Source organism: Zonotrichia leucophrys, chromosome 10 (genome assembly GCF_028769735.1).
Source record: "Zonotrichia leucophrys gambelii isolate GWCS_2022_RI chromosome 10, RI_Zleu_2.0, whole genome shotgun sequence".
Lineage (NCBI taxonomy): Eukaryota > Metazoa > Chordata > Aves > Passeriformes > Passerellidae > Zonotrichia > Zonotrichia leucophrys.
In genome coordinates, this window is record NC_088180.1 from 9,513,739 (window position 1) to 9,538,434 (window position 24,696).

Consider the following 24,696-nt stretch of genomic DNA (forward strand, 5'->3'; position numbering starts at 1 on the left):
CTTTCTTTACAAAGTTGTATCTCTGTATATTCAAATTTGAAAGAAACTAGACAAAGAAGCCACATAGTAAAAAAATAGTCTGACATACAAAATAAGCATCAAATAGCAAACATCTGCATTACAGTGTGCAGTGCTTTGTTACAAAAGGCATATTTTGAATACAGAGACCGTGACAATATTTTTGCCAAAGCTTTTTTGTGTTTATGGCTCCAGTGAAGTAATTTTGCTATTAAGTGCAGTGAGATCAGCGTGTTACCCAAAACAATTGACCATTGTCCTTTCTAACAGCCCAGTGCATGTTGTTCTGCAGGCTTCCTGCTTCAAATGATAGGATCCCTCATGCCACAAATTTAACTTTCCTCTAGTAGTAAGTACCAGTATCGGGTTGAGATCAGTGGATTAAAAGCTTTACAGGAGTGCTGAGAATTATTATTATCTTAGTTATCACTATTTTTCAGAAGTATTCCCCAGGACTGGAGACACTCTGGGCCTCTAGATTGCAGGGTCAGACAATGCTGAGTGCCTGACACTATAATAACAAGAGAATTCATTCAAATAGAAATGGTGGTTTTCTCCTACTAGATCTGATAGCTGTCAGGTAAAGGAAAGATGTCAAAGGATGCATGTGGGAGGAGATCTATCTACAACCCAAAGCCATCCATAAAGTCAATAAAATTAATTTCTTATTCAGGGCTTTTAAAGGTGCATTTACAGTAAAATATAGGTACTGAATCCCATTAGCAAAATAGCACATCTCTTACACTTAAGTATATATAAAGCCCTCTTTGAATCCCTTTTCAGAGCTCATGTTGCCAGCAGTTATGCCTCAAGTCTTTCATGTGACAAACCTGCCTGCACACCTGGCAGGCAGCGGGCTGTGCTCCCTGATGGGGGAGGATTGGGTTACGGGCGGGCAGTGCCAGGAAAGTCTCAGGAGGGGTGGCTGAATTATTTTTTAAGAAGAAAAGCTTCAAATGGAAAGTGTAACCCAATGCTTTCTAAATGTGGAGGCATGCTTAAAGAGCAGCGCTATTTAGTTTCTCTCTACTTTGGAGAAATTTAAATCCTCGGTAAATAAATCCTGCTCTTCAAGTACTGAACAAATGAAATTGCCCGATTAAAAGTTAGAGAAGCTCTTGCTGCATGTTCCAAAAGCAGGAGGGATGACAAGAGAGTCAGACTTGGTAAAAGGGAGCAAAAGCTCAGCCTCCAGCCCCCAGAGCTAAATTCTGTCCTTGGGTCAACTCAGTGGAGCTGGGATAGCCTGGGTGTAAGCTGAGAGCACAGGGAAGATCACAGCCAGAGTGAAGGCGCTCCTGTAGTAGAAACAGCTGCTTTCAGAATAAAAGTCTTCCTCAGTTTGAAGCCTGCAGGCATGACAAGCACAGGCTTAGCAAAAATAGACAAGGGGAGAAAGACTGGAAAACAGAAGATTATAGGAATTTCTTTAAAGCACCTAATGTACGTGGAAAAATTCTTTCATGTTTGTGTGCAGTTGTGATCTGCAGGCACAGGTGTGAGCACAAACACATTCCCCCACAGAGGAGGCTGCCAGCACGGGAGAGCAGCTAAAGCTGCTCCTGCTGCTGAAATGCTCTTTGATAACACATGCCTGGGACGTGCTCTCATAATATTTGTGCATGAGTATGAACAGGTCTGTGGCCAGAGAGGCAGTGGGGATGTGGTGGGGCTCATTCAGAGCTCATCTGCCCTCTTTCAACAAACAGTTTGGTTTAGGGTTTCTTTTTTTCATAGAAAAATGTCAATCAAGCAAAAGCAATCCCCATCCAGCAATTCAGCTGTGCCTGTTCACTCTGATGAGTCACTGGAGCAGAGACTCAAACCTGCATCATCAACACCAAAGGTGAATGCTCAAACTTGCTGGATTGTAGAATCCATCTCTCATTAAATTGGATAATATTTAATTATTCCTACAAATTGGAACAGCTCAAGAGTGACAGAAAAATCTCCTTTCAAGTGACCAGTTCTTAGTAGTTAGAACAGGTATGTGGGATGTAAAAGTTCATGGTTTGAGTTTTTGCTTTGACCCATTCTGAGCAGATTTGAGACCATGAGGTGAAAGATCCTAACCATGAACTTACTGGGTAACTCATTGTGAGGCCTTCTCTATACTCTTCTAAAAGTGAGAGAAGATGTAGTTCCTCCTTATATAATAGAGAATAATTGGGAATCTCCCTCCCAAACACCTGAGAGAAAACCTTTTATGCTCCCCTTGCTCTAGGTAGGAGCACAAGTACATATTTATATGGGGTACAAGAGGTCCTTCAGGTACAGGGTAGCTTGGACAAACACAAGGTCTCATGTTGCAGAAACCACATTTACACATCTGTGAGGAACTCAGCCTTGTGTGGAAAGCTCAGAAAAGGGCTTCTATAGTATTTGTTTCATCTTTTAACCCAAGTAGGGCATTAACTTTTCACAGTAAGATCTTTTCACCCTATTCTATGACCTATTCTACCCTCAGTAGCAGTTTTCTTAATTATTTTATCTGCTGTCATTGTTCGAGATGAGATTAGTTGGTATTAAAGCCAGGGAAGAAGATGCAGATGTATGTAACAGTGGTACAAGACACATGCAAACTAAACCTATTCTGCATCCTCTTATGGCCCTTAAAGAGTATTGAAAAAGGGCCAAGAGAGGTCCCACAAGACTGAGGGGCCTTCGGTGTATTGTTCATGTTTTTCCCACAGATAATTTGGAAGAAATACAATGTATTTTGCATGCCCCCAAAGTAAAATTACAACCAGCTGATAGAACTATCTCAGCAGCTATGAGAGTCAACTCAGAAAGGCAGGTTTTGTTGCCAAATAACACAGATTGTTTATAATGAATATAAACAATTACACTGCTGACCAGATTCCCAGTACACTTCCATCTACAGAATATACAAAATACTGCTCTGGCACTGGTCTCTCAAATATTTGCCATATATTGAGCACTTTCAATGAATGAAATTCAGTGAAAATGACAAAGAGGGAATTCCACACCACACTATTCTCATTCCCCAGCATTTTTCATTCCACATATTTATTTTTGCTTTTCATATCATAATCCTCCAAAACAAAATGCTTCTTGATACACCATGATCTCCCACCTGACTCTTTGATCCCACATTGATTTTCCTTGTCTTCTCATGTAACAGGTTTAACATTTGGCACAGACTAGAAGACAAGGGGAATTGTTGTGGTAGCTCTTGCAGGTTTTTTTCTTACCACTTTCTGTGTCACATCTTGGTGCAGATCTTGACAATATGACCTGTCTTTCCAAAGCTGAGACCAAATGTAAATTGGTGATAGTACTGAAAAAAGGCTTTCCACTGTAGCACCCATACAAGTGCACTGAGCATGGACACTGTCAAGCTTTTATCTGAAAGCAGAAACTTCAGAGGTCTCTAGCGTACTGTAGAATTTTAAACCCTCCTATGGGACAGTATTGAGGGAATAAAGTATTTCCAACAAACAAGAAGAATCTTGCAAAAGAAAACTCTTTCCAAAGGTCTAGTGATAGAAATACATTACATATGATGTTAACACAGGTAATTTTCAAGAAAGTTCCATAAATCATAATTTCAATGGGTCATGAACTTCAAACTGAGCATTCAGCTCAGCAATTTCATTAGAGCAGAATAACCTTATTTCCATACAAAGAGCAGTCATGGTGCTAATTCTAAAGTAACAAATTGTCCTTTTGTTTCAAAACTTATTAGTAGTGTCAGTGACAGATACAGGGAAGAAAAAGGAACCAAAACAACTGAGAAAAGCTGGCCTTTTCAATGTTGTCCACAGAGGGGAAGTTGGAGAATGATGAAGACCACAGCACACTCATTGCAGTTTTCTGTTGGAAAGAAATGTGTTTTTCTGGCAGGAGATAAGTTGCTTTAGTTATTACTGGAGTCAAAAGCAAACTTTGTGTATACCAATTTGGAAAACAACTTCTAGCAACTGCTTTCAGCTCTCAGTACTGTAGTCCCACATCTTTGGGGGGGGTTCCTGTAGAAAACCACTAGTCTCCACAATGTTTTTCTCGTAGGAAACAAGAATTACTGTTAAACACTTATGCAAGAGATAAAAAAAGGCGTTTTCCTCAAACCACTCCCACCAACTTTATCATGAGTGTTGGGAAGACATCTGGATTGAAGCTGCATCTGACTTTCCAGCAAGCTGTACCTGTGCTGCTGCCCCATTGCCTTATTGCTACTCCTCTCCTTGCCCATTCCCACCCATTGGCAGTCAGCAGCTGGCTTTGAATTTCTGACTCTCATCTCAGCTAAATGCACTCTTAATGCTGAACTCACTCTTCATATTTTCAGTTTTGTTGAGTTCAGTTGTGAACTTAGTAAAGCTCATGGCACTGACATTGACTATCAAAAACAGGGCTGGGTCTGTGATGCTGTGAATGAAGTTTCAGGTGAAAATACAAACTCTCTTGAAAACAATGAACTGCCATATAGTGTTAAGTGCCAACAGACAAGTTATTTTCTTGGCTTCCTATAAAATTGCAGGGCCTTGAGTGTAGCAAATATGAGAAAAATAATGATAAAGTATGATACATTTCAGTCTGGCCTTGAAAAGCTGCAGTTACTGCAGCTGTGGTGCCTTACACTAACTACATCCTGTTTATAAACAGCCAGCACAAAAATGTCACTTTTCTGATTTGAAGCCATTTGCTGTAGCCAAATATGCATTTCATGAAAACAAAAGTGTCTTAGCCAGTTATAACTCATTTCTCTCCCCTCAAATAAACAGCAATCATCTTGCCCATTGGTGGTGGTGGCTCAGTTTGTGTGTGCTGCTCCTGCTCTCAATATGCAGATCTCCCCACTCTCATTAGTTCCCGAAGTGCCTCTGTTCACCCTTCCTGCTGTAGCTGGTGTTTCTGAGCTGTTTGGATGACAATACCACAGCTAAAGACAAGGGTAACTTTAAAATGTATATAAAAATATAAAAACATACTGTCACAAATCAAACTGACTGGTGAATAATACTGAGAAATACTAAGAAAGAGTGGTAGGAAAACAGCTCTTGCAGATGGAAGGACCTTGTCTGTAAGGACTGGATCAGGCAGGATCTTTCTGCCATGCCAGTAAACCTGGTGGGAGTGTGTTTGCAGGGCTGGGTCTGAGTATGGCACATCTCAGAAATGAAGTTTATTCAATGTATATGCTCTTGCTCTCAATATAATAGTCTGCCTTCTCAGCACTGGCTGGTGCTATGCTTTCGATGTTGTTCTAGTTTATTTTTTAATAAAAGAGAGTTTAGAAGGCTGCATCATGTTCCAAAACTTAAATTCCAAAAAATATGGTTTTGTTATTAAGAAAACCCTGAATCAGCAACTCCTTGTAGGCTGATACACAAGCTGCATGAGCAGGTTTGTGAAGGGTGTGTACATGCTGATCTTGCAGAGATTTACATCTGAGTGTAACCCATCTCTCTCTTCCCCCCCTTGCCCAGTAGTCTCAGAAAAGTGGTTGTGAACCCACAATATCAGTTAACAAACCCTTCCTTTGGGTTAAGTGGTTAAGGCATCACTGCTTCACTTTTCCCAGCTACCAATCAAGTGTCAGAAATTCCCCCACTTTTATTCAGCAGAATGGTCTCCAAGGCCATCCCTGTTTTTCTGCTAGGCTGTTACGGCTTTGAAACTACATGAGGTTTAAATAGTTTAGCAGGTGGTTAAGCTGCCTGCCTGATTTTGCCCAGAGAGCACAGGGAAGAGGCACGTGCTGTGTTCTGCCAGCAGTTATGGGGAGCAATTGCTTGGCAGAGGGGCAGTAAAAAGCAGCTGGGCCTGGAAATGAGCATCAGCACGTGGGAGGGAATGTGTGTGCTCAGCCTGAGCACCTGGGCCTGCCCTGGTTCTGGCAGACTCCTCTGCCCCAGCAGAACCTCAGGGCTGCCCAGCACACTTTGGGAAGTCTTCTGGCTCATGTGAAAACTGCTCACTCTGTGTCAGTGGTCCTTGAGTGCATGTTCATGGCTCAGCCACCTGCAGATGGAAGGGAACATCCAGGGAATTCAGCTAAGCCACAGGACATCACCCTGAAGCAGCTACCAAGGGCTCACACACCCTGCTCCATCCACCCCTTGGTGGGACACAGTGTCTGACAAGCAGGTGGTAACAAACAGCTTGAGGAAAGCTGCATCTGCTTTGTTAAGTGAGCATGTGTCTGAGCCCTGAACCCATCTTTCAATCAAGTCTTTAATAGGCAACTTTAATCCTGAAAGTTATATTTCTGAACAGGACCCAGTAAGGAATAGATGCACATTTATATATGGTTTTGAGTGAGATCAAACCAAAATATTCCAAGTGCTATTAACAGGTCCCATGGTGCTGAAAGAAATCACAGTTACACCAATCAATTATGAAGTTTGAAACTGGCCAATCTCCTTGGTTAGTTTAGCTTGCAAGGTTGAGTCTGTCCTGAACAAAGACAATCAACAGTAAACCAAAGAAAAATCTTGGGGAATCATGTATCCAGTGTTTACATTTCCATCCCTTGCACTGGGCTAAGATAAGGGAGAGACTGGAAAAATACGGATGGAAAAATACGGATTGTAAAATACAACCTTATCTTGCTACTCCGCTTTTAAGATTGATGAGTTATAAAAGCAATTATCCAGAAATGTTTTTAAAACTTGTCAAATACATTATTTGACAAATATATTAATAAATCATGTATCTAGTAACAAACTGCATGAGCTCTGAAAACTACCTCATCATTTTAAAACAACTTGAAAATCTCATTTCATCCATTGATGAATCACCTGCCCACATTAGCAATAAACTGGCACAAGTAGGACAGAGACGTTTTTATCTTTCAAACCATATTAAGTGCATTTCAGGACACTTTACTAAATTTAAGCAAAAGCAAAAGAAGGCACATGTGTATGTGTTTTGAGATAGTGGAGGCACACACATAGATTTGGGGCAATTCTCTACACCTGTGCAAACTGCCACTCTGGTTTCTCTGCAGGGACTCTCATTGCACAGGGAGTGGTGGAGGTCCACAGCTGAATCTCTCTCAAATGATCCCCAGCCCACCTGCAACTTCTGAACTGGGAAAAAAACCCAGTCCATTAGACACTCAGAAAAAGAAGCTACTGTAGGTCAAACTTTACATTCTTATCAGCAACTTCAGTCTCAAGCAGTCAGGTAGCTCCATGCAGACAGCTCATGCAAAGATTCTGTGTCACCTCCACTATAAACCATTGGATGTCCCCTTCCTCCCTCTGGCTGAGGTCTTGTCAACAGCTGAATTTGATAAAAATGAGAAATTTAAATCCATATTTATTTAACTGTTTGTGTAATTGCAAAAGTTCTTGTCCTGCATGTCTAACTGGCAGTGGCTTTCAGACGTGGTGGATGCTTCATCTGGCAACTCTTTTTTGCCTCGTACACTGCTCAGGATGCATTGCCCCTTAATTGGGTTGAAATAAAATGAGCAGAACCAATCCAATTTTCCCAGGTTATGGACTCCTAGCTGCGTCCTGGACTGTAGCACCAGGCTGCTTTGCACTGCCAGGGGTTGTACATTGTGTGCTTGGTTTGCTGCCTGAGCAGTGTGCACTGAGCTCCTGCTGGCTTCTCAGGGAGTTCCTCAGCTGTGGCCAAAGCCAGCTCCACCAGGTACCTCTCCAAAAGAAAAGATGAATTCTCAGTTCCTTGCTAAAATACAGCCATTCATGGTGCATCTCCAAATCATGGTCAGCTCATGTTGCTCCTGTTTTCCACTGTGAGTAAGCTCATCATACTGCTGTGCTCTTTTTCTGCCATGTACTCAGACATTTGCAGATGAGACGGCTGCAAGTATGATGTCTTGTTGAGGGAGAAGCAGTTCAGAGGGCCACAGTGGTTATCACAAAAGTTTCATCTGGAGAAGATTTGAACTAGTAAGAAGGGAAAGAGTAAAAGAAAAAAAGAAAAAATCCTTTATTCAAAATTAAATACCCAAAAGCATGGCTTTTGGTGAAGAGATGAGTGGGAACCCACTACTTAGTTTCTCAGAAGTTTCTGCAAAATAGAAGTATTGCCTGCTGGATCATTTTCTCCATTTCAGTCCAAATGTCAGCTCTTACCTGAAAAAGGAGCACAAATCTTGGAGTCAAGGTGCACATTCTCATGCTTTTCCCTGAGCATTGTTCCAGCTCATCTCTAGTCACTCACAAGAAGCCATACCATATATTAATAGACAACTTGGCCTTGGAATTTATTTTGCAGGTTGTGTTATTGTCTCATAAACACAGAGATTCTTTAAATTGTATTCTAATTGTAATTGTGTTCTTCTTTAAAATATTTTCATCAAAATACATCACGGTAAAATTACTGAAGCAATAGAAGAAAAAACCTACAGTACTGCTACCCCAAATTCTACTTTAAGTATTGTGCTGCTCTTCTGTGAAATTCAGTGTTCTTGCAGGGATTTAACAGCTTTTCCATATTCTTTCACTGATGTAGGTAGTCCAAAAGAAGCAATCACATCTTTAGTAAAAGTTGATTTAATTTCCCTGGGACCATGGGCTCCAATCTGCTAGGACCATCTTAACTCTTTTTAGTGCAGCCAGCACTAACTGCTGTTCTTTGCTACTTTTCACCTTAGACAGACATTTCTAGCTGAGTAAAGTGGCTGTAATTTATATCTGAGCAAAGCAGGCCTCTTGATTTGGAGCACTTTCCATGGGTGTAAATGACAAGCCCAAGGCAGCAGCAAATCCAGCCCAGGAGATACAGTTAGTCCTTTCCAGGGAGCTGGGGGAATGAAACCTTGATTATTGGGATGTGTGCTGGGTGCATGTTGCAGGCTGTGTGACACTTTGCAGGAGAGGAGAAGTTTGGTTTTGCTGAGCCATTCAGTGCCTCATTTCCCACACCTGGCGTGTGACAGGGACACCAGGCAGGGATCCCTGTGCTGCCCTGCCCTGGGTGGGAGCCTTTCCACAAGACTTCCTGCACCTCACTTTGGGGAGGGCTTTGGGAACCCCCCAGATATGCAGACACAGATGATGTTAGGATACAATCACTGTGGTGCTCGGTAAATAAACTCCTGGGAAACAGCAGTACCCAATTAGATGGCAGTAAAGATTTTGTTGTTTCAGTTTTATGCATGTTTTAAGACAAAATCTGTGATGAACTGCATTGTGTATGCTTGCACCAAAATGAAGAGGATAGCACGGCATATAAATAAGTTTAGCATTAGACCGGTATCTTTCTCAAATTATGACTCACTAACAGAATTTTACAGCAATTTGATTACAATTTTACTGCATGGAGGACTCTTTTGCATCTGTTTCACTGATATCCACCTTTTAAATTTTATTTAATTTGTATTGATTTTTCCTGCACTTTCATAAGCAGGCATCACACATCTGAGCACACACAAAAATGATTACTTAAGTGATGATTTTTAAAAAATGGATGTACATTAGCACATGAATGATTAATTCCTTTTTGTGAGTACAAGCATCCAGGCTATGGCTGAGTAAAATATTGATGGTACAAAGGAAATGAGCTGTTTCTTAATTTAGTTTTGTTCTGGTAATGTGTAACTAATGTTGTTCCCTTCTAGCAGTATGCATTTAGTGACCCTTTTAAATTTTAATACCAAGTGATAGCTAAACTAATAGTTTCATGGGACATATAAGACGAGATTTTGAAAAGATGCAGGTAGAGTTTACAGGCTTTAATTTGAGACACTGTAAGACATATAACACAAACAGGTACCACAGAAGAACCTAGATAAAGTCTCCACACACAGGCTGGCATTTCACTAGAGAGAAGAGGCTTTTTCTGGTACAAGACACATTGAAAGGTAGAGACTTCATTGTCATGTCAGTCTCACGAGGCTGTGGCATATGAATCCCAGTTCATCGAGGCCAGATGCTCTTGTGAGGCACTTGAGAGAGTGGGGATTTCTGAGGCTGGAACAGTGAGACTGCAGCACTGCTCTCTGCACCTGGCACGTGGGCACCTGTTCACTCTAACTGTAGGGGCACTGGAGCACTGTGATTAACCTCTGCTGGACTCCTGCAGCTCCACTCAGAGGTACCTGCATTGTGGTTTTTCACTGTTCCACAGCTGTTGAGGTCTTTCTGGAAGTTTTTGCCTTGACTGTAGCACCCTGAGGTGTTCTCCACGTATTTGCTACTAAATGCCACAGTGGGTAGAAAAGCACTGAAAGCCAAGCACTGCTCACGTGGTCCTGCCCACACCTTCATTGCAGAGCATGGCAGGCCAGGCTCACCCATCCCAAACCTAAACCTGGTGCCAGTGGAACAGAGCAGAATGGGCTGCAAATCAAACAGAAACCTTTCAAATACTGCATAGATGTGTGTGAGCAGCAAGGTGTGTAAGGACACAGGTTAAGGTAGAGCACAGCTCCAGGCTTTGACATCCTCAGATGGGAATACAACCTTGTTACTCAAGGTTGATATCCAGACTGGATTCCTGGCACTGCCTACCCCTGCCCATCTGCTGGAATGGCACTTTGCCCACAGCGTGGTGACATGCCAGGTTTCAGCTGAAGTAGGTGTCTTCTAACAATGGGTTTAGAAAGCAGCCTGTTGAAGACAGCAACTGACACTTCTTTCTTCAGCAGGCTATTTTTGGAGTGGGAACACTTGCTGGCAGCAAGTGCAAAGGGCCTAAATCAGTTTCTGCTAGTCAGCTGCAAAAAAGAAAAATCTCATTTGCTACAGTAACAGAAGGTTTGGGCTAAAAAGTAAAGTGATTGCTTCCATTTGCTCTTGCTGGCCTCACATGGGAGTGTTTATTGTGGATACCTAATCCCACTTTATCAAACTGCATGGCAATTGCAAGTGAGAAGGGAAAAAGAGGAAGAGGAATAGTATTGCTTTTGAGACAAGAAAGGGTGCTGCTTTGTTTAATTTTAAGCCATGATCCTTTGATATTTTCCACTGCTGCAATGGATATTATATGGTAATCCTGCCAGGACATTTTATATGTGAGGAAGAGTTTGAGGGTTGGCTCCCCAGGATGACATTTGAAAAGTACAGTTCATATTTTTTTTTTTTCTTTTGGCATCTGAGAGAACAGAGGGATCTTCACTCAGTCCCAACAAAAAATCAAGAGGCTTTCTGTCATCAGGTCTGTTTGAAAGGTTTTTGAAGATCCTAGGGAAAACACAGACTTAGTCACTGTCAAAAGTTCATGAAGGGGTGTAGATCAGAGAGCAAGTTAACACATGCAGCTCTCCCGAGTGCCATTCTAGATACAGGACGCCTGAAACGTGGGCAGGGTGTAAAACCACATGGCTTTAAGAGCAGCCCAGATGGCCAACAACCCCAGGAACACATGCACATGTGCTATCCTGATCCTTCTAGGAAGGATTTGGAATCTAAATTGTCAGCCTGACATCAGTGCCATGACATTACTGATGGGCAGGACTGATAGATGATTCACCTTGCAGAGAGCTCCTTGCTTGGGTCTGTAGTAAGAAGTCATATGGCCTCTTCTGACATGTCCAAAGCTCATCTGAGCCTGAGTCCTGGCAGTGTGACGTGATGGGAGTCCAGGGCTGGCCATGGCCCTGATCTGCTCTGCAAATCCCCAGTCAGCTGGCTGAGCATGGACAGCCTGCTCTCTCCCCCTTTCCTGTCTCCCCCTCTCTGCACTCCCCTCCTGCCCTGGCAGTGCCTGGGGCAGAGCAGGGCTGGCCAGGTGGCAGGGAGCCTGCTAAGCCTGTGCCTCATGCAGCTGGTCTCACATACGGAGGGTGTTTCTGCATGGTCTGGCCACACTCAGGGGGAGACCTTTCCATCCCTCTCTGGTTTGGTGCTGAGCTCTTGGCCTGGTGCACATACATGGGTAATAATGGCAGGGAGAGAAATTACCAGCTAGGCATTCTCTGCCAGCATGCAAAGTACATATGCACAAAATAAACAATCACTGAGATTTTTCTCAACGTGGGAAGATGTTCAGGCAGCATCTGAAGTACTCAGATAAAATATCCAAGTCTGAAACAGCTTTTGATAAGAAAGCTGAGAATAACCTGTAGTTATCTTTGGCCAGTGGACAGAAGAGACTTTATTATAAAATTATTTATTTGCTGTAACATGGCTGCTAAATCCTGGCACCCTGTTATGCAACTAATTAAAAAAAAAGTCAAATCTATAAAAGGAGCTGGAAAACTTTGACTGGAACCACAAATACTGTTTCTTCCATTGCTTCCCAAGTAGTGAACCACTTTTCATGCCCTCCTCTTCCCCACAAAGACACAGAAGAGAGGAGATCTGTAGCTAACAGCGACAGCAGCTACGACTGCATCACTCCAAGCAGCAGAGGGAACAGAGTGCCTGCAGCAGTCTCTGTGATTTGCCAAGAATGGAGATGTCACAGCTTACTCTTTTTTCCAGCTATGTCAGATAATATTGTTGGCATTCCTACCTGAGCCTGTTTTTCCAAGTCAAGCACCATCCAGAGTATTTAGTTATAACTTGATTATTACTGGCTGTTGCTTTGTTGTATGGTTTTGCAATGTTAATTCTTCCAGCATGTGATGCAAATAGGAGATTTTGTAGGATAGAATAGGTGCCATGGCTAATTTATATTGCCTTGGATCCAAAGTGCTTTCTACACTTTTGACCCCACACACCCCCCTCTCCTAGAGCAAGCCTCCTCCCTTGACAGCTCCTTTGCATGACTGTTTCCTGCATGAGTTGTCACAGACAATGGTATTTCCCCAGACTCTGTGGAGCTTTGCATCACTCAAGATTAGTGGGCTGACATGCACAGTCATACAAGCAGCTGGCATACTGTGATCAGTGAGACAATGTGGGGCTGAAATGGGCCACCTATCTCATTGTCACCTGCTGTCACCTCAAAGGTGAAAATGTGTCATCTTGCATTCTCCAAAGGAAAGCAGTAGGATATGTCCCTGGATCAGTGACTTTAGACACTGCGCACATTTCAAATGTTGATGGGGGGAAGGAGCAACAGTAACTCCAAAGGATCAAACAATCTGCACTCACTTCTGCCTCTTACTATAGAGAATAGCAGCACAGAGAACATATAGAGAGAAGATATAATATACAGAGAGTAGTATGAGAATATATACAGAGAATAGTGTGTGTGCTCACCTTCCATAAGTGGAAATTTTTCTTCTGCACAAACGTGCAAAGCACAGAACAGAAGAAAGGAAAGGTTTCATGGATGGCTCTGTTACAGCTACTCAACAGAAAGGGTTTTGCAGCCCACAGCCAGCACACAAGAAGGAACACTGAGGTACATCAAAGCTAGGAGTCATTTTTTTCAAACAAACAGTAATGTTAGACAAGGCTGTAAGTGTCGAAAGACTAATTGAAGGTAATCACCTATGTCTCAAGAACAAAATATCCTAGGCTGAAGTCAGATACTGAGATGTCAAGGGGCACACACTAAGCAGAAACTCAGAGTAATATGCCACAGGCAGCAGTTCCTGTCATTACTGAATGGAGGACATGGACTTTACTGTGGATCACAGAGGTAAAAGTAAAGAGTTTGATCATCTTTCTTCTTACCTAGGATAAGAGTCTACCCTCTTGCTGGATAGGAATGCCATGTGGTAAGGCTTTATTTCAGAATTCATTCCGATACAAATTTTCAAGCAGTTTGTTTACCTTTCTATTCTTAGTAATTACTGGTATTAACTATTTTCTAAGCACCCTCCCTACCTCATCCAAGGATAATGTCTGTCTGATCCCTTACAACTGTTTCACTGCCACCCAAATGAGGCAGGGTTTTGGCTCCTGAGTCACTGCTAGGCTGGACAGCTGCTGAGCTGTGACAGCCCAAGGAGCTCCCTCAGGCTTGCCCAAGGGGGACTCAGACTGCACTAAATTACATTCTTAGAGACTTATTTAAGGCCTTAATCCATGGAGTTATATTTGGTGGGACAGTGAAGGAGCAAGGTTTATGTGTGTCTGTGTGTGTCTGTCTGCACATGCACACATGTCCAATTACTTGTTTTCTGTAATACTAAAACCTCCATGACTCTAAAATGTCATGAGATGCTACCTGTGGAGGACGCACCTTTGTGTAGGATGTGATTGTTTGTGTACGAAGTCAAGCTGATTCATGTTGGATTTTATGGACTCTGGAATGAGTAACATGATACAGATCTATAGATAAACTAATCTGCTGGTATTTATAACCAGTGAGCAATTGCTTCATCCCTTTGCAAGTTTTGAGATGTGACAGTTACAGTAGAAAGTAGCTTTACTGTAGCTCTTAGCTGTTTGAGAACGTGTATGATTGGCTACATTTCTGTGGGAATATTTGATTTACCTTAAAGAAAACATCAATCATGTCTTTGGTCATTCTTACTGATAGGGAGTAATTCTTCTTCTTGGTCAAGTCATAAAACACTTAGAATTCTGAGCCCAGTGAAGTAAATAAACAGATAAAAACATCTGCTCTCATCCTATATATTCTTGTAATTTACACATTAAAAAAACCAGTGAAATAATGGAATGTTTTCAGGCCTGTTCCTGTTCTGAAGGTCAATGGGTCTCCACAGGACAACAGGGACTCATCACACAGAATCAATTACAGGATTAGGTAATCCCCTAAAATGGGACTGAAGAGTGATTTTGTGTAACAGAAGTTGCTATACATACTATATAAATAGATAACATTAAGTGTCTTGTCATCTTGTGATTATATGCCATGAACACAGATTTGTTACTAATACGTCTTTTCATCTGTCTATGCCTGGAAAAGGCAGCACATTTTACTACTAGTGAGGAAAAGTGTAGGTAAACACTGGGATGGTGAATCTGTACTGAGTAGCAGTATGACAAATGAAATTTTGGAAATTAAAATTGTAGGCTGTGAGGAAGATCACCTATTAATCTTGGAAGTGTGCCATTAAATCTAATTACAGTATTTTGATGATATTACCTTAGATGTTTTGAATTAATTCCCCATCAAGAGACGGGTGCTGTAATACACCAAACTGAAAAGCTAATAATTGTACAGAAAATGGAGTTTGGTTTGCTTTCAATCATTCCTGCAGACATTTAAAGTGCTGAGGGGAGTGAGCAATACACAGCTCTGTACCTGGACCCAAAGGGCACCATGGCAATGCCTTCAGCTTGGCTTTGGTGTTGGCAGCTCTCTGCCCTGTACAGCTGCCCCTCACTGGGATTATTTTACAAAATGATTCTTTTGCAAGGACCAGGAATAAATCATGTTTTACTATTGCAGTGATCCTTGCAAGAACCACTGGCCTGAAAGAGTTGGTTTTTCAGAGTTAAGCCTGATGGGGAGCTTACAGGCAGGAAAGACCAGTTTTACAGGACTGTGCCCAGTTATGTTTATGCTTGAATCCCTTTTATTGGCTTTGACATACAGTCATCCAGATTTCACTCCAAGCACATTTCATCCAGATTTCACTCTAGGCACATTTCAAATTGTAAAATACACAGGACAACATGTTGCAAACATTGGGTCTGTGTCTCTTCTGCCTTTGCTGACATGGGGTTCTCTCCACAACCTCAGCAGAGGAGGAGTCTCTGGCTTTCCACTGTCTCAGGTTCATCTGCACAGGATCCTGCAGGATCCCTGCTGTCTGACCCATGCAGCATACTGACAAAGCTTTAAAAAAATTATTTGTTTTCCAATTATTTTTATTCATTACTGGCACATCTCCCCTGTCTCCCCAGAGTACAGATGGGGGAATTGGAGAGCCAACGCACTGAATTTGGGGTGGACCTTTGCCTGAGAGCAGCTATTAGATTTATCGCTTAAATATTCAATATAGAGGTAGTTCTGTGGGCTTCTCAAGGCAAACTGATGTCAGATCATGGTGGGTGGTCATGAATAACAGTGTGAGCCCATTTCTTCCACCAGCCAGGAAGCTAAATCACAGGAATGAAAGCACATGCACATGCTGGTCCTTTACAGAGACAGGACAAAGTTGCCAAGTTGGGGTGCACAGCCCAGCATCAGTGTTGGCAAAAAAATTATCACTACACCTTCAAGTGACAGGCATACAGCCTGAGATTTCTGCACATCCCTCTAAATGAGGAGGAAGATTAGAAAAATATTAAAAAGGGAACAATGATGTTGCTAATGGTTGGACTCAGTGATCTTAAAGGTCTTTTCTAACCTAAATGATTCTATGTTAAAATGAATTCTTGACAGTCAGAAATGCTTTAAACACGACTCTCAATACAGCACCCAAGAAGATGCTATAAAAAAGTGCTGGAGTTGTTTTCTCTCTTCCCTATATTTTACAAAATGGTAATTGCTTAAAAGCACCTCCTATAATTTTCTGACAGCTGTCAAGGGTGAAAAGAGGGGTCTCCCATCATTTGGAAAATATGAGAAAATTATCTTCTCTCTTTTAAGCATTATAAAGAACTACCCTCATGTGATACCTTGGATACTATTTACATGGATAAATTTATTACATCTTTTCTTAAACTTACCCCTCTTTAAATAAAACTTGACTTATGAACAATTATTTGTCTGTATCAACACAGCACAGGCTTGTTATATTAGCAATTTGCTATTTTTAACCACTTGGTGTAAATCATGAGCAACAGTGTTCTGAAATGTCTCACTTCTGACTTGCATTGATACTGCTGCAAGCTCAGGACTCAGAGAAGGAAAATGGTTGGCTCAGCTATATTGCTTTGCCAGCCAAACACTGGGATTTTCACCAATATCCCCCCTGGCAACAAGGTTTAGGGTGATTGAACAGGGATATGATTTAAATGCACTCGGGGCAGATTAAAGACCCATCTTCTCAGGATCTAAGCCATGGGGAATGAGTGGCTAAAGAAGGGCAACACCTACAGAAAGGGCTCATGGAGATGGGGTGCTAAAGCCAGGAATGGTTGGCATCCCTCTCACAGAGGTGAGCAATAGGAAACATGGAATTCTGCATTGTGCAGGCTGACACCATAATGGGTTATCAGTTTCAGCTTATGTGGCTTTAACTCTGTTCTGGTCATGAGCTGTGAGGCATTACAGCTTGATCTTCCTATTTTCTTCATTTATGTTCTTAAAAGTCCAAAGGAGAGAATTCTCCACCAATCAATAGAGATAAAAAGCCTGTTTTTCTTGGAAATTGTCCTACATTTATTCACGTATTATACATGCCTGCCCTGCCCCATGCAATGGCTCCCAGGATATTGAGAAGACAAGAAGACACATAAAACCAGAGCTGCATGAAAATAACTTTTCTAGGCTGTTAATACGAACAACTATTATCAGGCAGACAAATGTTTACCCTTTCTATGGGAGCATTACTCATTGAATAGCATCTTAAATTGTCCAACTAATTTTATTCACTCATAATAAATAAATTCTATTCTCTTTTACTATCAAACTTAATTACAGTAAAGGTAAGTCATAACATCGCACTTTGCAATTTAGATTTAAGGATAGTGAATATAAAAACTGCATGTCTACTTCATCAGGAATTATGTATCGATCCATATTAAATTACCTCCCAGTTCTTCTATGCAATGCCTTGCAGTAGGCAGATGTCTGTATGCACTGGAAAAAAGAAGGGAGGAAGAAAATATTTAGCTAAAACAAAATGACTCAGGGTAAAACATCATCACTTCTTGGCACTGCTGTGATTTGACCATCCTCCTGTAAATGACATTTGCTGTTTTTATTGGAAATGACACAGCTTAAATGAACGTGTCCTCAAAATATAAGTTTGATATTTCATTCAGAAACCACTGTGTCCGTGCGTTTGCATGCTGAGTCACTGATGGAGCTCTGGCTCAGCCAGGGGTAAATTGTCAATTCCATTTCCCTCAGTATTTGGTATTTCCTAGGGTTGTGCCATTTGAGCTAACTCTTCCTGAGCTACCGTGATCTGAAGGTGGTTTCCCCAACTTGCTAACTGCCCTGCACTGTGCACTGGCACTTCCTCACCAAATCACCATGTGGCTGAAGTGGTGATGTCAATCAACACACCTACTTGCTGAAATCAGTTCAGCTTTGGTTATAAACCCAGTGGAGGCATTCAAACAGAACTAAATGCCTGATTTAAAACCAGTTTAGTATTATCCTTATTTTAATAAATAAAAAAATAGGTATGTTGTTCTAACACAGGGTGCTTCTGTTACCAGTAGGTAAATTTTTAACACTTTGCTTATATTTTCAAATTCATGAACAAGAGTTGCTTAAGTCTGTAAAGCACTTAGAGGGTGAAGAGTCCTTTGGACAGGAATCACCTGTACACCCTGCCCATGAGACCAGGTGGGTGAGTGCTCTGTTACCACCTGGGACACAGGGACAGTCTCATTGAAGCCAAAGCTGGTCCCCGGGCATTCCAGGCTCTTGGGCTGACACTCAGTCCATTTTATTCTGCCTCTGTACTTTCAGATCCTGCTGATGTGTTTCTTTTGCAAATCAATCATTCTAGGGGTAATTAACATTTAAAAGCCAGGTTTCTTTTAATTCCATTAGTATATTTGTGACAAGAAATGTGTTGGCAGAATCCAAAGGTTAAGAGTTACAATGAAGAACAAGTTTTAGAATAAATGAAAGTTAAGGCCTAAAATAGCCTGACAATACCCCATTAATCTGCACACTATTGACACAATAGTGGTCTGTTGTGTCAATGAGGATTTAAGAAGCTTTGCAGCACATGTTACTGATAGTTTATCATATCAATAGGAGCCTGCATATATTTGTGTTTAAAAACCTGTGGCTGTGTAATTCCCTGACTGCACACATATTGTAAATGCACATACTTTAAATCCTTACATAAAGTGGTTCCTAGCCATGCAGCAAATTCTGAAATGATAATAAACTACCATATATAAGTGTAGACACAAGGTATTAGTCTTGGCTGTACCAAAATCCTCTAAAATGCTCTACTTCTAGCTGAAACCCTTTGCCCTACGGGAATGCGATCTCATTCTCAACATTGTGTCACCTGCCTAATTGAAGCAGAAGGAGATTTAAACCATATTAATCTTTCATCCTGATATATGGAAACCTTGAGTGAGCTTGTGGCTCGGAGGTATGGCAGGGAAGAAAGGTCCCTTCCCACAGGCTGCCCTTGTCAGAGCAGAGGGGAGCACACAGCCACAGCCCCAGCAGTGCCAAGGGCTGGGCACCCGATACCTCCCCAGCAGGGACAGCAGAACAACCTCAAGGAGCAATTTCTACATGGCAGTCACAAAAGGGGTGCATTGAATGAAAATATAAGTGGCTCTTCCAGCACTGCAGTTTTCCTGGCTGGCACTACCATCAGGAGTTTCAAAAGCCAGGGAGCAAATTCCACATTTTTAATGTCCTGGTGTGGGTAGCTTACACCTAGGCACCCATCTATACCCACCACAAATCCCCACCACAGTGGGTCTGCTCTGGGTGTCTCACTTCCAGTGCAAAGGCCACAGAGCTATTCTGTGAAACAAATCCTTCTTTTGGAAACACTTCCAGCTTTGTTCTCCTGAGGTTGTGATTCAATTCTTAACCAAGCGAGTGGTCTCTATCGTGGCATTTTCATGCACTGTGCAAATTTTGATGCTTTTCAGATTAGGGCTGTTCATCAGAAAGAGAAAATAATGTCCTTACACCTTTAACCAGGCAGCAGCTCCTGGGGTGCCACATAGCTGTGCTGTGTTCTCTGTGAGGAAGCCCATAATGATCTTGCCTTTAGCCTGTCACCACTAGGAAACATCAGAGAGAGACAGCCAAGGGGGACTGAGTTGCCAAAAACGTCCTATTCCCATGGCTGGGAGATTTTGTTGGCACCATCTCTAAAGAGAATTTACTATGGGCCAAATCCTGGCGCCCTTACTTAGATGAATCAGTTCTCAAGAGGCAATGCTCCCGCTGTGAGTGGTGCGTGTGTAAAAACCTGCCAGATCAGCCCAAAATGCTGCTTGGGAGTATCAGTGCTTGTCTTCCAGAGGGGTAGGAGAGCTGTGGGAAGCAACCAGCCCAAGGCTTTGCTGTGGAGCCAGTGCTCAGCTAAGGCACAGGAATTTGGGAACTGCGCAAATATACTCCCCAGCAAAAATCTGAATTACTTTTACTTGGATTTTTTTCTTATTTTCCATTAAAAAAACACAGATGAAACAGTTTGGCAAGTAATCCTTTTTTTTTTTCCCTTGCAGGGGCATCCAAAATACTCCATGGTACTTTAAGCCTTAATTAATTTATCTTTCATGTGAAGAAAAATGAATTAGTGACAGCTATTTCCTGGACTTCATTTCTGGGATTAAACCCTTTGTTTCTGGAATATCTGAGGGGATTTTGGACAGGCATTTAAAAAGATGTCATTTCAAGGACATCCCCCCAGCACCACACGCAAAGTACTCGTTTGCAAAATCGAGTCTCATTAGCTCGCAAAATTGCATTGCTCGCAATGACTTTTTCTTCCCAAATAGAAATGAAAATTTCTGTCTTAAGAAGCGAAGGTGGCGTCGACGATGAACAAAACAAATTCTCGATGGCTTCGCTCCAGCTGTTTACTTCGGCGGCCTCGGGGCGGGGGCAGGTTTGCCGAGGTGGGCTGGGAGGGGTAAAACTACGGCCGAAGTTTGCCGGCGCCCCGCGCAGCCGGCGGGGCCGGGGCCCTTGTCGGTGTCGAGGCGGCGCCCGGCGCTGCCCGCGGCGGGGAGGCGGAGGCGGGGGGCAGCGGCCGGGGCGGTGCCGGTCCCGCCCCGCCATGGCGCGACTGGCCGAGCTCCGCCGGCGGCCGCGGGCCGCGCTCCCGCTGCGGTGAGCCCGAAAAGTTGTGCGCGGTGCTGCCGGGGCGCGGGCCGGGGGCCGCCACGGTGCGAGGCGCGGGCGAGAATAAACCCATTGGCGGGAGGTGGAGCGGGGGTGGGCTCTGCCGGGCGCGCCTCCCCCCCGCGCCGCCCCGGCTCCCAGCGCAGCGCCGGGATGGGGCGCCCGGCGGGGGACGGCGGACGGAGCGGGCCCCGCCGGCGGGCGGCGGCCGCGGGCAGCGGTGCGGCGGCTGCAGGTACCGGGGAGAGCGGCCGGAGCGCGGCGGCGCTGCCGAGCGGAGCGGGCGGGAGCCGGCGCCGGCCGCAGACGGGGCAGCCGAAGCGGAGCTGTCGGGTTTATCCCCGGCGAAGTCGCCCCGGGGCGCTTGGGGTGAGTCGGGGCTGGCGCCGCGTCGGGGGCTGAGCCGGCCGGGCCGGGGCTCGGCGCTGCCGGCGGGGCGGGGAGCCTGGCGAGCCGTGATTTACGGGCTCCCCGGCAGCAGCCGGGCGCTGGGAGGCAGAGGGAGCCGCGTTTCCAGCTCCCCATCAATAATGGATGGAAACAAATACTGGAGTCAGTTCTGACTTATCCCCGTGCCGCGGCAGGGGCAGCTCCGCGCCCGCCCTCCTGTCGAAAACAATGCTCAGGTGCAGAGCGGGGAAACTTTGGTTTTTTTTTCTGGCGGGGTGGGGGCGTTTCATTTGCAGAAACCGATACAGCTGCTTTCAAGGAGTAATTAGAAAGGGTTTAAAGCCTTCTTTATTATTTATAAGGATGAATGGAAATGAAAGGTCACACAGATATATCTAGGTGGCTATTACGCCTGTATTTTAAAAGGCTGTGGGGTGGTTGTGGAGGTTTTTTTTTTTTATGCTTGTTGTGTTTTTACCTTGTGAGTTGAAAAATTGGATTAACTGCTTTAGGCTGATGTGTTGAAAAAATTGTAGTTCCGGTGGAAATCCCACTTGTTAGCATGAATATAACTGGTCTTAAATTAGTGGGCTTCTGCCAATCTCTCGGTTGTTTCTTACTTCTGGTCAAGATTATGTCTGTAGCACAGGCATTAGCCTGTGAGTAATTTGAGCAAAATTCAGCCCTCAGTGTGTAAAGTCATTTGTATTTGTATTTGTGTGTGGCTTAGAATACATTTACTTTTGAGCATAGCAGCAGCAATGATGGTTCATAATGCTCACATATGTGGCACTTGCTGTACAGATGGTATTGTAGCTTATCCATGTACACACACACACACGCTTCACACATAATGTGCAGGAATTACAGCAAACTTCCTCCAGAATGCTGTTCAGTGCTCTGTAAATGTGTGGCATTTTTTTCTCCTGGTTATTCCCTTTGGGGGAAAAAAACCCATGCATCTTTGCTGGGATATGTTTGTGCTTCAAGTTGTTGGTCTTACTAATGTTCCCTAAATATTATTTGCAGAAACAGCTTCCTACTGTCTTAGAGGCATTTACTGCTGGTCTGTTGCTCTCACATACAAATACTTTCACAGAGAATTTTCTGAGGTTCTCTCCTTTTCCCAAGTCCAACAGGAAGCTCATTGTAAAGCTTTGCAATTACTTTTGTGGCAAAAGAGAATGGACGTTTTCCCTGCTTTATTCACACTATAAAATTCTGTGCACCTCTGAAGTCTACTTGAGTTCCTTTCAGTAAATTAAGCTGTATGGAATCATGTTTAATGTTGTAAGTGACGGGCATATTTTGTTATGTTGGCAGATATTGTATAAACATTTACTCTGGCTTAGATAAAAACAAATTGCCAGCTTAGTGCTCTGATTTCTTCTCTATATAATTATGAACTTCAGCAGTTTTTGTGTTAACTAATGTAAAGCTCCGTGTTTTTTTAAATTGGGAAGGAAAAGTTTGTAGTAAGAATTTATTAGCATTCTGAATTATGTAGCTCAGATTTGTTTTCAGAAAGACAGCCAAAAAAGTATAACCCAGAGGCTCTACGTTGGTTTATTTAACCAGCTTCTCACTTTCATCTGCACCTTTAGTTACAGTGAACCTTCCTCCCCCATATCCTGCAGTCTGTCACTACCTGTTCTCCTTTATGGTGAGATGCAACAGAGATAACATCATTTTCTAAATGTGCTTTGTGTGATGCAGGAGTGTGTGCCAGGAATACAGTGATGGCCCTGTCAGAGCTCCACAAACCAGCTGTGTGGCTGCGGGTTTTCCCCCCAGCCTCCCGCGCCCTTTGAGCTGGACCATCTGAACGTTTCTGGGAATGCCGGAGCTGAGCTGACTGTTAGAGCAGATATCTCAGCCCCTGGAGCCGCCATAACTTTGCTGTCTATTTATGAAGAGCACATTTACATGGAATGCTTAATTATAGATGCAATTCACTCGAGGTTGATCTTTGATCCAGTCGGTCCTGTCATGAGAGGACAGGACCGACTGTGTGAAGGAAAAGTCCACCTTGGAAGTTCAGTTCAAAGTGTATGTTAGGCATTTGTAATAGTGTATCTTCCGGTCTAAGTACAGTTGGTCGCATTCAGATTTCAGTTCTGAATTTTTATGGGTTTTTAATTCTTTCAAAACATTAGTGCGCTTAACACAGGACTCAGTATCCCCCTGAAGTCAGGTGTAGCCAGTTAGATGGACAGAACCTGCATGGAAATGTTGAAATGCTATGTTTGTTTGTCCTTCTGAAAAATAAAAAGCAGTTTGAAATCTGAAGTCAAGTGGAGATTAGGGGTGAATATGGTCAGTTTTCATCAGGTGTGGGAAAGTGGTATGACAGAGACTCTTTCAGTTCTGGCCTTTTTTGGTAAGACAAAGGAAACAGGTACTTCAACAGCTTCTGTGCCTGTATAAGCTTATGTGGAGCTTACTTATGTTGCAGTCTCTGATATTTTTCAAGGTTTAGGCTGTGTGTTTGCTAACTGAACAGAGGAGATGATGGTTGATTACATACTCATATGTTGAACATACCTCCAATTCCAGATTGATAAAATCAGATACCTTTCCACTTGATAAAGTAACAATTTGCTCCACAAGTAATTAAGAAAAGATGGAATAAGGCATATTACTGGCATTGGGTAGCACAAGTTATTTTCAGTCTTAGCAACTCTGTATGTAATTAAAACAGTTCAAATGTTGCTTTCGTCAAAACTGCTGCTCGAACAGATGATCCCTTCTTATGCATCCGATAAGCTACTGCAGTTACTGTTAAAATCCATCTAAGCCATTTTATTAAGCTGTTATTTGTTCTGTGAATAGCTGCCAGCCTTGAGTTCAAAAGAAAGTGGGGTGTGATTTGTTCCCGTGTCACATGGAAGAGGTGTGCAGTGAGAACAGTGTTACTGCCCTTTCCGTGCTGTTTGTGGAGCTCCGTGTGTTGTTGCCATAGCCTGCTTTCCCTCGTCGTGGCTTGACAGTAATTACAGTACAGCTAATATCAGAAGTTGGTTCAGTTTATTCAGACAGGATGACTGTTGAATTGTCCCACTTCCAAAGTCAAATGTTTGTGTTAACCACAGAAATCAAATCTGCGGCGCATATATACAACATATGAGTAGTATTGATTTCCATAACTTTTCTTTTCCATTCGGCTTTTGTTAAGTAACCCAGATTAGCATTTTAACAACCCTGAAGTGAACTTCTGCCATTCTCCCTGCTTGGACAGTGTGTGTAGACCATCCATCATCCTGTCCTTGGCCACAACAGGCTACTGGCTCCATAACCATTTGGAGCTACACAGAAACCACCCGACTGTGAACAGCACAGCTGGCTACAGCAATTTTTTCTTCCACGCCACTGGCAGCATTGTCTGGCTATGGTAACTAAAGTTAACATCCAGAACATGAAGTTTCTTTCATTCTGGTGCCGCTGCCCAGCCCCACTGCAGCTCGGTGTGCACACCTGCAGAAGGAAGAGCTGCAGAATAGCTGGGGGGAGTGAGGCAACTGCTGGACTCCTGCTTTTCAAGGGTCCAGTTTGGAGACAGCAACCTGTTGTTTGGAGTGG

At 43.1% G+C, this 24,696-nt stretch overlaps 1 protein-coding gene across 14 annotated transcripts in view; it reads left to right on the forward strand.

The window, feature by feature from the left end:
* The window catches only part of SEMA6D (semaphorin 6D), a 209,495-nt gene that overhangs the window by 157,428 nt on the left and 27,371 nt on the right, over positions 1-24,696 (forward strand). The window contains exon 1 of one of the 14 annotated variants that reach the window (XM_064721743.1): positions 20,645-20,715. The exons of 11 other annotated variants lie outside the window; for them this stretch is intronic. The gene's annotated coding sequence lies outside the window, so the exon portion shown is untranslated. Of the gene's footprint in view, positions 1-20,644; positions 20,716-20,939; positions 21,097-21,203; positions 21,354-24,696 lie in introns of those variants that run through there. 2 more of the 14 variants (XM_064721752.1, XM_064721744.1) reach the window with 2 other exon arrangements.